Source organism: Balaenoptera physalus, assembly GCF_965194825.1.
Source record: "Balaenoptera physalus genome assembly, chromosome: 4".
NCBI classification, from domain to species: domain Eukaryota; kingdom Metazoa; phylum Chordata; class Mammalia; order Artiodactyla; family Balaenopteridae; genus Balaenoptera; species Balaenoptera physalus.
In genome coordinates, this window is record NC_138891.1 from 105,549,909 (window position 1) to 105,563,343 (window position 13,435).

A 13,435-nucleotide genomic window follows, 5' to 3' on the forward strand; every position below is an offset into this window, starting at 1 on the left:
GTTCTGAGCCCCACGTCAGACTTCCCAACCTGGGGTCCGGTAACGGGAGGAGGAATTCCTAGAGAATCAGATTTTGAAGCCTAGTGGGAATTGATTGCAGGACTTTGACAGGACTGGGGGAAACAGAGACTCCACTCTTGGAGGGCACACACAAAGTAGTGTGCACATTGGGACCCAGGGGAAGGAGCATTGACCCCAGGGGAGACTGAACCAGACCTACCTGCTAGTGTTGGAGGGTCTCCTGCAGAGGCGGGAGGTGGCTGTGGCTCACCGTGGGGACAAGGACAATGGCAGCAGAAGTTCTGGGAAGTACTCCTTGGCATGAGCCTTCCCAGAGTCCGCCATTAGCCCCACCAAAGAGCCCAGGTAGGCTCAGTGTTGGGTTGCCTCAGGCCAAACAACCAAAAGGGAGGGAACCCAGTCCCACCCATCAGCAGTCAAGCGGATTAAAGTTTTACTGAGCTCTGCTCACCAGAGCAACAGTCAGCTCTACCCACCACCAGCCCCTCCCATCAGGAAACTTGAACAAGCCTCTTAAATAGCTGCATCCACCAGAGGGCAGACAGCAGAAGAGAGAAGAACTACAATCCTGCAGCCTGTGGAACAAAAACCACATTCACAGAAAGATAGACAAGATGAAAGGGCAGAGGGCTATACACCAGATGAAGGAACAAGATAAAACCCCAGAAAAACAACTAAATGAAGTGGAGATAGGCAACCTTCCAGAAAAAGAATTCAGAATAATGATAGTGAAGATGATCCAGGACCTCGGAAAAAGAATGGAGGCAAAGATCGAGAAGATGCAAGAAATATTTAACAAAGACCTAGAAGAATTAAAGAACTAAAAAACAGAGATGAACAATACAATAACTGAAATGAAAACTACACTAGAAGGAATCAATAGCAGAATAATTGAGGCAGAAGAAAGGATAAGTGACCTGGAAGACAGAATGGTGGAATTCACTGCTGCAGAACAGAATAAAGAAAAAAGAATGAAAAGAAATGAAGACAGCCTAAGAGACCTCTGGGACAACATTAAACACAACAACATTCGCATTATAGGGGTCCCAGAAGGAGAAGAAAGAGAGAAAGGACCAGAGAAAATATTTGAAGAGATTATAGTCGAAGCAGAGGAAGGAACACTCCCAAACTCATTCTATGAGGCCAACATCACCCTGATACCAAAAGCAGACAAAGATACTACAAAAAAAGAAAATTACAGACCAATATCACTGATGAATATAGATGCAAAAATCCTCAGCAAAACACTAGCAAACAGAATCCAACAACACATTAAAAGGATTGTACACCATGATCAAGTGGGATTTATCCCAGGGATGCAAGGATTCTTCAATATACGCAAATCAATCAATGTGATACACCATATTAACAAATTGAATAATAAAAACCATGTGATGATCTCAATAGATGCAGAAAAAGCTTCTGACAAAATTCAACACCAATTTATGATAAAAACTCTCAAGAAAATGGGCATAGAGGGAACCTACCTCAACATAATAAAGGCAATATACAACAAACCCACAGCAAACATCATTCTCAATGGTGAAAAACTGAAAGGATTTCCTCTAAGATCAGGGACAAGACAAGGATGTCCACTCTCACCACTATTATTCAACATAGTTTTGTAAGTCCTAGCCACATCAATCAGAGTAGAAAAAGAAATAAAAGGAATACAAATTGGAAAAGATGAAGTAAAACTGTCACTGTTTGTAGATGACATGATAGTATACATAGAGAATCCTAAAGATGCCACCAGAAAACTACTAGAGCTAATCAATGAATTTGGTAAAGTTGCAGGATACAAAATTAATGCACAGAAATCTCTTGCATTCCTATACACTAATGATGAAAAATCTGAAAGAGGAATTCAGGAAACACTCCCATTTACCAATCCAACAAAAAGAATAAAATACCTAGGAATAAACTTACCTAGGGAGATAAAAGACCTGTATGCAGAAAACTATAAGACATTGATGAAAGAAATTAAAGATGATACCAACAGATGGAGAGATATACCATGTTCTTGGATTGGAAGAATCAATATTGTGAAAATGACTATACTACCCAAAGCAATCTACAGATTCAGTGCAATCCCTATCGAATTTCCAGTGGCATTTTTTAAAGAACTAGAACAAAAAATCTTAAAATTTGTATGGAGACACAAAAGCCCCCAAATAGCCGAAGCAGTCTTATGGGAAAAAAACGGAGCTGGAGCAATCAGACTCCCTGACTTCAGACTATACTACAAAGCTAACAGTAATCAAGACAATATGGTACTGGCACAAAAACAGAAATATAGATCAATGGAACAAGATAGACAGCCCAGAGATAAACCCACACACCTATGGTCAACTAATCTATGACAAAGGAGGCAAGGATATACAATGGAGAAAAGACAGTCTCTTCAATAAGTGGTGCTGGGAAAACTGGACAGGTACATGTAAAAGAATGTAATTAGAACACTCCTTAACACCATACACAAAATTAAACTCAAAATGGATTCGAGACCTAAATGTAAGACCGGACACTATAAAACTCTTAGAGGAAAACATAGGAAGAACACTCTTTGACATAAATTACAGCAAGATCTTTTTTGATCCACCTCCTAGAGTAATGGAAATAAAAACAAAAATAAACAAATGGGACCTACTGAAACTTAAAAGCTTTTGCAAAGCAAAGGAAACTACAAGCAAGAAGAAAAGGCAACCCTCAGAATGGGAGAAAATATTTGCAAATGAATCAAAGGACAAAGGATTAATCTCCAAAATATATAAGCAGCTCATGCAGCTCAATATTAAGAAAACAAACAACCCAATCCAAAAATGGGCAGAAGACCTAAATAGACATTTCTCCAAAGAAGACATACAGTTGGCCAAGAAGCACATGCAAAGCTGCTCAACATCAATAATTATTAGAGAAATGCAAATCAAAACTACAATGAGGTCCATTGCGCTCGGCGGTTCCCCGGATCTGTCTCTTGCTTCAACAGTGTTTGGACGGAACAGACCCAGGGTCGCCCTTTCCTCCAGCCTCCGACCACCCTCCAGCCTTCGGAGCCAGCCACTCATCTATCCACCCTCCAACCTTCGGAGTGAGGCACTCAGCTGTCCTCGGTCACCGGGACCAGCCAACACCATTTTTTGAGCCGAACTCCTTATTACTGATCAACCATGAGCTCCCAGATTCGTCAGAATTATTCCACCGAGGTGGAGGCCACCGTCAACCGCCTGGTCAACATGCATCTGCGGGCCTCCTACACCTACCTCTCTCTGGGCTTCTATTTCGACCGCGACGATGTGGCTCTGGAGGGCGTGGGCCACTTTTTCCGCAAATTGGCCGAAGAGAAGCACGAGAGCGCCGAGCATCTCTTGAAAATGCAAAACCAACGCGGCAGCCGCACCCTCTTCCAGGACGTGCAGAAGCCATCTCAAGATGAGTGGGGTAAAACTCAGGATGCTATGGAAGCCGCCATTAACATGGAGAAGAACCTGAACCAGGCCCTTCTGGATCTGCATGCCCTGGGTTGTGCCCGCGCAGACCCCCACCTCTGCGACTTCCTGGAGAGCCACTTCCTAGATGAGGAGGTGAAACTCATCAAGAAGATGGGTGACCACCTGACCAACCTCCGCAGGCTGGCTGGCCCCCAGGCTGGGCTGGGCGAGTATCTCTTCGAAAGGCTCACCCTCAAGCACGACTAGGAGCCTCCGGAGCCCAGTGGCCTTTGAGGAGCCCCTCTGGTGTTAGGGCTTCTACCTGAAGCCCCTCTCTGCAGCCACTAGGCAGCTTTTTAACCACCCTGGAGCCCCTCTCCCAAGCCTTGGACCAAATGGAAACAATAAAGCTTTTTGCAGCGGCTAAAAAAAAAAAAAAAAAAAAAAAAAAAAAACTACAGTGAGGTACCACTTACACAAGTTAGAATGGGCATCATCAGAAAATCTACAAAAAACAAATGCTGGAGAGGGTGTGGAGAAAAGGGAACCCTCTTGCACTGTTGGTGAGAATGTAAGTTGATACAGCCACTATGGAGAACAGTATGGAGGTTCCTTAAAAAACTAAAAATAGAATTACCATATGTTCCAGCAATCCCACTACTCGGCATATACCCAGAGAAAACCATAATTCAAAAAGACACATGCACCCCAATGTTCATTGCAGCACTATTTACAATAGCCAGGTCATGGAAGCAACCTAAGTGTCCATCAACAGACGAATGGATAAAGAAGAAGTGGTACATATATACAATGGAATATTACCCAGCCATAAAAAGGAATGAAACTGGGTCATTTGTTGAGACGTGGATGGATCTAGAGACTGTCATACAGAGTGAAGTAAGTCAGAAAGAGAAAAACAAATATTGTATATTAACGCATATATGTGGAACCTTGAAAAATGGTACAGATGAACCGGTTTGCAGGGCAGAAATTGAGACGCAGATATAGAGAACAAACGTATGGACACCAAGGGGGGAAAGCAGCAGGGGGGTGGGGGTGGGGGTGTGAAGATTTGGGCGATTGGGATTGACATATATACACTGATGTGTATAAAATTGATGACTAATAAGAAGCTGCTGTATAAAAAAATAAAGTCAAATTCAAAAATTAAAAAAAAAAAGTAACTTGTTATACACTTGTGAAAGATAAAGGCTCTTTTAAGATGTCTTAAGTTCATTTTATAAAATGTAACTAAAAAGGGCTTCCCTGGTGGCACAGTGGTTGAGAATCTGCCTGCCAATGCAGGGGACACGGGTTCGAGCCCTGGTCTGGGAAGATCCCACATGCCGCAGAGCGACTAGGCCCGTGAGCCACAATTGCTGAGCCTGCGCGTCTGGAGCCTGTGCTCCGCAACAAGAGAGGCCGCGATAGTGAGAGGCCCGCGCACCGCGATGAAGAGTGGCCCCCACTTGCCGCAACTAGAGAAAGCCCTCGCACAGAAACGAAGACCCAACATAGCCATAAATAAATACATTAATTAATTAACTAATTAATTAATTAAAAAAGAAAAAAGACCTTTAAAAAAATGTAATAAAAAACATTTTCTTGAATTATATTCTGTTGGATACGAAAAGATTAATGATATTGCTAAATACGCCAGTTGAAAGAAAGTATGTATTTAGTACCTAAAACATGTGGCCAGTGTGACTAAATGAGCCATCCAGTAGTTAAGAGGTTAGAGAAATTACCATTCTGGTACCACAATGTCGAACTTTTAAAATTTGACTCCTAAAGATTTTAATAATCATAATAGTAAACATTTTAAAATAAAATTTCATTTATTCTTAAATTTCATAAGTTCATTCTATTATGGTTATATTTGCATTTGGCCTTGACTTTGGGAAATTATAGATCTTATCACCCCATCATTGAATATTTGGCAAAAAATTGCGTTTTAGGGTACATCTCTAAAATCATATCAACACAGTTCAACTAGATTTTTTGGTGCTTTATGTGGATATAAATATCCTACATCCTTTCTTTTTAGAACAGAATTATTTCTTCAGTGTTATCACGTTCATGATACCTCCCCACCGATCATACAGCCAGAGCTTTCTACTTTCAAAATTCTCTTTTCTTATAATTATTTATGTCTATCTTCTCATCTCTCCTACTAATCAGAAGGTGGTTTAATGGCAAGAACATTACTTTTGTCTCTTTCCATCCCCAACGAGAGTCATCAATCAGCAACCTGCATGGCAAATTCAGTTTGCAAATACATTTGATTTGATTAGCATACTGTGTGTGTGTGTGTGTTTCCCATACAATTGTTTTCAAGTATATTCAAGGCATTGTGCAACCATCATCACAATCTAATTTTTGAACAATTTCATCACGCCAAAAAGAAACCTGTATCCATCAACAGATATCCCCCTCCTCTCCCCCACAGACCTAGGTAACCACTAATCTATTTTCAATCTCTGTAGATTTGACTCTTCTGGTTATTCCATATAATGGAATCCTACTATATGGATTCATCTGTTACTGGATTCCTTTACTGAGCATAATATAATGTTTTCAGATCCACCCACATTGTATCATATATCAGTACCTTATTACTTTATATTGCAAAATAATATTCTGTTTACTAATAGACCACATTTTATTTATCCATTCATCAGTCAACGGACATTTGGGTTGTTTCCACTTTTTGGCTGTTATCAATTATGCTGCTATGAACATCTGTGTACAAATTCTTGAGTGAACATGTTTTCATTTCTCTTGGGTATATACCTAGGAGAGGAAGAGCTAGATCATGTGGTAACTCTATATTTAACCTTTTGAGAGACTGCCAGACTGTTTTACAAAGTGGCTACATCATTTTTACATCTCCACCAGCAGGGTATGAATGTTCCAGTTTCTCCAGATCCTCACCAATTTTTGTTATTATCTGACTTTTTTGATTCTAGCTATCCTAGTATGTGTGAAGTGGTATCTCACTGTGATTTTAATTTTCAATTCCCTAATTATTAATAATGTTAAACGTGGTTTCTTGTGCTTATTGACTATTTATATACGTTCTTTGGGAAAATGTCTATACAGGTACCTTGTCCAATTTTTAATGGATTGTTTGTCTTTTTTTCAATATTGAGTTATTAACAACTGTTTATATATTCTAAATGTAAGTCTCTTACCAGATACATGATTTTCTCCCGTTCTATGGGTTGTCCTTTCACTTTCTTGATGGTATTATTTGTAACACATTTTTTTAAATAAGGTTTAGTGTACCTATTTTTTTCTTTTGTCACTTATGCTTTTGATGTTATACCTAACCCAAGGCCACAAAGATTTACCGCTATATTTTCTTCTAAGAGCTTTAAAAGTTTTAACTCTTTCATTTAGGTCTATGATCCATTTAAAGTTATTTTTTGTGTACAATGTGAGGTGGGAGTCTAATGTCATTCTTTTGCATGTAAATATCCAGTTAGTCATCCCAGCATCCCTTGTTGAAAGATTATCCTTTCCCCACTGAATTTTCTTGGCACTCTTGTCAAAAATCAATTGCCCAAAATGTGACGGTTTATTTCTGTACTCTGAATTCTATTTGATGATTTAGATTTCCATTCTTATGCCCATACCACACTGTCTTGAGTACTGTAGCTTTGTAGCAAGTTTTTAAATCAGAAATGTGAGTTCTCAAACTTTGTTATTCTCCTTGTTATTCTTATTCAAAATTGTTTGGACTACTCTGGAAATCTTGCATTTCCATTGGAATTTTAGGATTAGCTTGTCAAGTTTGCAAAGAAGTCAGCTGGAATTCTGTAAGTCAGTTTGAAGAGTATTACTATTTTAAGAAAATTAAATCTCCCATTAGCTTGTGGTATCTTTCCATTATTTAGGACTTCTTTAATTTCTTTCAATGATGTTTTTTCAGTTCTCATATACAGGTCTTGAACTTCTTTTGTTAAATCTATTTCTACATATTTTATGCTTTTTGATGATATTGTTAAGTAGAATCATTTTCTTAATTTTATTTTCAAATTGTCCATTACAAGTGTATATAAATACAATCTGATTTTTGTATATTGATCTGCATTCTGTAACTTTGCTGGAGACTCATTTATTAGTCCTAATAGTTTAATTTTTTAGTGAATTCCTTAGAATTTTCTATATAAAAGAGTATATCATTTGCAAATAGACAGTTTTACTTCTTTCTTTCCAAACTCTCTGCCTTTTGTTTCTTTTCCTTGCCTAATTACCCTGGCTAGAACCACCAGTGTAGTGTTGAATAAATGACATACTATTTTATTTTATTTTTATTTTTTTTATTCAAACAGAAAGTCACAAAAATTATAATCATCCTCATCAGTTCACTCAGTCCCATGTAATTAATTTTTTTTTATCTTAATCTTTTGTTAGCACTTTTATGAATTCATCAGTTTTCCATTAGAGTTCTGAAAATGCTAATTCATTCAGTTCAGCAGTATAGTCAGTCACCAGAAACCTGTTCTTGAATGACATACTATTTTAGAATCAAGAAGTTTCACATTAAAAAAATCTGATATTTTATATTCTTTTGAAAAACCAGAAGACCTGAAAAGTACTGTACTTAACAGGAGCTGAGTAGTGGCTCCAGTTTAAGTGGGACATGTGCTTTCCACCTGACCAAGTCCCCACCATTCCCTATTGCCTAATACTTGACCAACTTCACTAACCTGTTCATTGCCTGATCCTGTAGACATTGGAGTTTGTAAATTCTGCCTTGTAAAGATTAATGTTGTACCTTATTCATATTATACATTTAGTGTATATTTATTAACTGAAGCACAGAAAGACCGTCATGAATGAATGAACAAATGAATTTTTATATCTGAGCGAAAGAAGTCCTACTTCCCTTAACTGCATTTCCCCAAGCAACTAGATCCAATTGTTTATAATTCCCCATTTTTCATTCTACCATATATTTCTTGTCAGATCCATAGATCCATTATGACTGTTTTTGTTAGTATCTACTCTTTGTTTATATTATTAGAAAACTTAACTAAGGTAGTAGCTTTTTAAATATAAATTTCCTTTATTTTGAAATTGAAACGGTGCAATGAAGTGGTTTGTGGCTGAAACAACCTTCGTGGGAAAGAAAAATGGAGTGCTCATCTATCAAAAGAACAAACCCCCAAAAGTCTGAACCAGCTGCCTCATCTTCCCAGGGCAAGGCAAAGAACAGATTTTAGAAAGGAGGAACAGTCCATTCAAAACCAGGCTGCTGATGGCTGGCAGCTTTCCAGTAAAATTCAATTTTCAAAGTTGTCACAATTACAGAATAGTGTAACACTTATTTTTAAAAACAGTCACAAGCAGGAGTACCCCCCTCCCACCCTCACCCTGATTTCCATTTAAAAAAATAAAAGTTTCACTATCCTGAGTAATCAGGACTGATTACTAATTCACTTTGCTTCAGGGGAGGAGGATCTTTTGACTTATTCTGGTTTCTGAGATCAGGATCAAGATGCTGGAGAAAAGGGGCAGTCCAAATACTGATACAGGATATTTATTCATTACGCTAACTTATCACCTGCTGAAATTCATTTTGAACATCTTTGCATAGCAGTGAGTTACATAAAATTTTCATAGAAATGCTACAAGTGGCCCTTCAACCCCTAAAGGGAATGTGATGAGTCAACTTAAGCACCCCCAACACACACAAAGCCTTGGTTCTTGGTGGGGGTGACTGAAGTCACCTGGTTGGGAGGAGAAAGGGGTGAGAAGCACAGGTGACACTTACAGCAGGAATAGGGTTGGAGTGAGGCAAGCGAGGGACAGACTGAAAGTTCTACCTATTAGAATAGTGCATTACCTTAAATAAGTGAAGGAAATTGCCAATGAGTGAAACCTATTTACAAGGGAAAAAAAAGAAAATTTTGGGAAATTAAAACAATCCAGTGGTCACTGGGAAGGTTCTTTTTTTTATTTTTTGAAAGTAATGCAAAAATTTTAAGGTAATTTCTTTTTCCTTTGGAAAAAGAAATCATTCCCTCCATCCCCCAACCTAAGCAAGTGGAGTTGTCACTACTAATGCATTTCTATTGTTAATTTGCTAAGGGGTAGACACAATAAAAGTGAAATGGGGTTTCTATGAAGACGTCCATTAGAGGCTGGGGAGGGGCTGGGTTTGCCCAGTGGAACTCCTCAACTACAAAGGTGCCTGAGCAAGTCCAGAAGACCCAGCCCTCAGACTCTCTCAGGGCCAAGTCCTGCTCCACTTCTTCTAAAGTGAATTGTCCCCTTGAAGACTAAGAAGGGGGTACAGTGGAGGTGGAGCATCTCAAAGAAGCCCTGTTGAAGTGGTCTTAGCTCCGGTTTCCCCAGGCTTCGAACCCCAGATTTCACCTCCTCTGGGAGAAGGGAAGGGGCAATTTCTTCTCTCGCCCTCTGGTCCAACAAAGATATAGTACATGAGAGACGGACAAGGTGGAGGGAAAGGGGTGAAACATAGGACCCCAGGGCAAGGAAGGTAGAAAGGGTGGGCCTAATGGCCAGCCCTCCCACCACAACTAATATGAGAGGGGGATCCTCGAAGGTCTGCCTATTCCCGAAGGACAAACCTTTTGTGGTACAAGCTTCAACTTACTTCTCCTGGCTGGGATTCACACCCTCTACACCAGGTGCCTGTCCTTGGTTCTAATGTTATTATAAGGTTTGAGGTAGTTAATTATTTTTACCAGTAGTGTCCATCACCTGTGGTTACTCAAAACACATGCTCCCAAGGAGCTTTCTGCTATCACATTTAAGGGGAAAAAAAAATCTTTATTTTCTTTTGTCCTGTCTAAAGTTTAGATTCAACCATATTAAGGTACCAGTAATGGCACCATCAGACTGTGCGCCAAGGAGGTGCACAGGGCCCAGGGTCAGGGTTGGGGTCTTGGCCCTCACCTTCTAAATCCACCTTTGGTCCTCAGGTGTCCTCCCTCTCCCATGCCAGATAAAGAAGCCATATGAACCCAAAGGAAAGAAACTGAAGTTTTCAGCTAAATATAAGGGAAATGTTCTGCATCTAAACCATCAAGATATTTAGAAGGGAAATAGTTTTATGTCCCCTGGCATTGATGCAGATTTTTTTTCAATCTTCCTACAATTACTGTGTCAAGCTGTGCTGTTTTCCACCTACCAGTTGTCAACAAACACGCAAACAGTTGCATGGTTTCAGGATCTCCCCATAAACACTTCATGGGAAAGAAAGGATGAGAGGTGGGAGGAAAGGGTTGACTTGAGGCACCAGCTCCTCCTGTGAATGAGAAAGCTCAGGCGGACCCTCTGGGGCTCTGTGAGGTCCGAATAAAGTACTGCTGGTTCCCAGTTTGGCAGGGGGTGTGTCTGGGGTGGGAGGAGGGGAGGGCACCCTTGAGAGTGAACTGATGCCTCTCCTCACTGGACAGGATCATTTTTATTATCTGAGCAGAATCTTGCCAGCGAGAGTACACATGAATACCATTTTCTCAAACAAGCTCCTATGGCAATCTTCAGATTGCCTTTACTGTCCGGTTACCCAAACATGTGTTTGAAATTACTGTTTCATTCCTTAGGGATAGGACAAATTGTTCACTGTAGATTAGATACTTAAAATACATGCGTTTTACCCGAGTCACATCTTTATGGAAACTTTGCCAGGATTGAATTTGCAAGAATCCATGACTGGCATTTATCATAGTTATCAAGCATAATGAAATCTAAACCAATATGAGTTCATCTACTGTATCAGCCTCAAGGGCTCCATTTCGTATTCTGAAGGTCCAGGTTGTGAATACTGCTTGTAGCTGCAAGCCCAGTTACTGTTGGTTAGAGACTGCAGTTGGAGAGAAGTCAGTTTAGTTTATTTCAAGGCCATTTTAAGTTTGGTTGATCAGTTTCTGCTTCATTTAAAATAAAATCTCTTCAAAACCATTTAACTTTAAATCTTTAAAGATTTTATTTTCAAGGAAAGAAAATGGTAATGATATAGTTAATAAAGTTATTGTATTCTAAGCATATTACTAAAGAATAATACTTCAGAAGGGGGAATTGCATGAAGGCAATCAAAAGGTATGAACTTTCGGTTACAAGACAGTTACTAGGGGTGCAATGTACAACATGATGACTGTAGTTAACACTGCTTGTATGGCATATTTGCAAGTTGTTAAGAGAATAGATCCTAAGAGTTCTCATCACAAGGAAAAAAAAATTTTTTTTTCTTTTTCTTTTTTTGTATCTATATGAGATGACGGATATTAAACTAAACTTATTGTGGTAATCATTTCACAATATATGTAAGTCAAACCATTACACTATACACTTTACACTTATACAGTGCTGTATGTCAACTATATCTCAATAAAATTATGGGAAGGGAAGAATTGTACTTCACTATTGAGGCATAATCCTATAAAGGATTGGAAATCCCAAAATCTGAGCCCGGCCAATACTAGCTATGCTTGAAATCAGGGTTTCCCAATAGCAGCGGCATCGACATCTTTGCTGTGAGGGGCTGTCCTGTGCATTGCAGGTGATTAACAGCATCACTGGCCTCTATGCATTACATGCCAGTAGCACCCTCTGCTTAGTGTAACAACTAGAAATGTCTCCAGACTTTGGCAAATGTCCCTGAGGGGTCAAAATCATCCACAATCGAGAACCCTGTCTACAGAAAGAGCTAAGATTATTTCAGGGTAGAGGTGGGATCATCTGCACAGACTACGTCCCACATAAAAGGCCAATCCTTCAATAATCCTAGAGTAGACACTTGTGTCCCCTGTCTAATCTGGGTGGTTTCACCCAAGTCCAACTTCATTTACCACTGAATCTACTGGTGTGAACAGACTCTAGGAAGATGTAGTTCAAGATCCTCACCTCCAAGGCAAGGTTAGAGGACACTGACCAAGATATGTGCTTTTCTTCTGAGGAAAGCTATTCACCAGATCAGAAATTGTTCTTATACTTTGTGTTAATGGGCAAGAAAGTGTGCATTCATAATGTGAGCTAAAGCTGGGTACTGCATTATGAATCTTTTCATTCATCACACAGATAGAGTAGTTCACAGTGTTTTTTTAGGTGCCCTGCACTGTACAATGTGCTAACAACAAACAAACAAAATACAGAAAAATCATCAGAAATTGTCACTACCTTCAAGAAGCTAATAGTCAACTCATGAGCTCTTCTGGTCTGGTTTCCTTTCAGCATCACTCCTGCTAACCTCCACCCTCCACTGCCCTTGTTTATAGATCCTGGCCTCACACAGGGAAACATATACACATGTTCCTGTGGCAGCTGTCCGTTTATTCTGAAAGGCAGAGTTCATTTTTCTGACATCTCAGTCCTGCTTGAATTGGCCCCACAGGTCCCTTAATTTCACAGAGCTATCCTGATCATGCACTTATTTCAACTCTTCTCACCACTGAAGAGTGAGTCCCTCGCTTTGTACCAATCTTTTGGTTTATGTTTTTGTGAAACGATGAGCATAGAGAGCAAATAAAAAAATAGAAAAAAGGGATTGTTCATAATAGTCAGAATCCACCCTTAGATTGTAAGTTCACGTGCTGAACAGTTAGACGTTAGTAGGTACCTGGAGTACTGTGTTGAAAAGGATTCTCTGGCAAATGAAACATGGATTCGTTTTCTGGTATATGCAGAATGCTATGGGAACTCAGAAGAAGGAAGTCCTTATCTCTGCAGGAGATGTGAGGGACGGTCTTTAAAAACACATGACATTTCGCAAAGTTCCAATTCTCTACGTGTTCCTGGAGACCATTATAGGCAGAAGGAAATGCACTGCAAAAAGTTCCAGCAAGTTCAAGCAGCAATTCAAGGCATGTGGGTTGGGTTTGGGGGCAGGTTGAGAATATTGTGGGAAATAGGGCCAGAAAGTTAGAAATTAAAAAGGAGGGGGACTTCCCTGGTGATGCGGTAGTTAAGAATCCGCCTGCCAATGCAGGCGACATGAGTTTGAGCCCTGG

At 39.7% G+C, this 13,435-nt stretch overlaps 1 long non-coding RNA gene and 1 pseudogene across 2 annotated transcripts in view; both read left to right on the top strand.

The window, feature by feature from the left end:
* Positions 1-13,435, top strand: part of LOC309660211 — a 385,318-nt gene that overhangs the window by 113,158 nt on the left and 258,725 nt on the right. The window lies entirely within an intron of this gene.
* Positions 2,967-3,845, top strand: LOC309659432 (ferritin light chain pseudogene; annotated as a pseudogene). Its single transcript has one exon. The product of its transcript is annotated as a ferritin light chain pseudogene (transcript).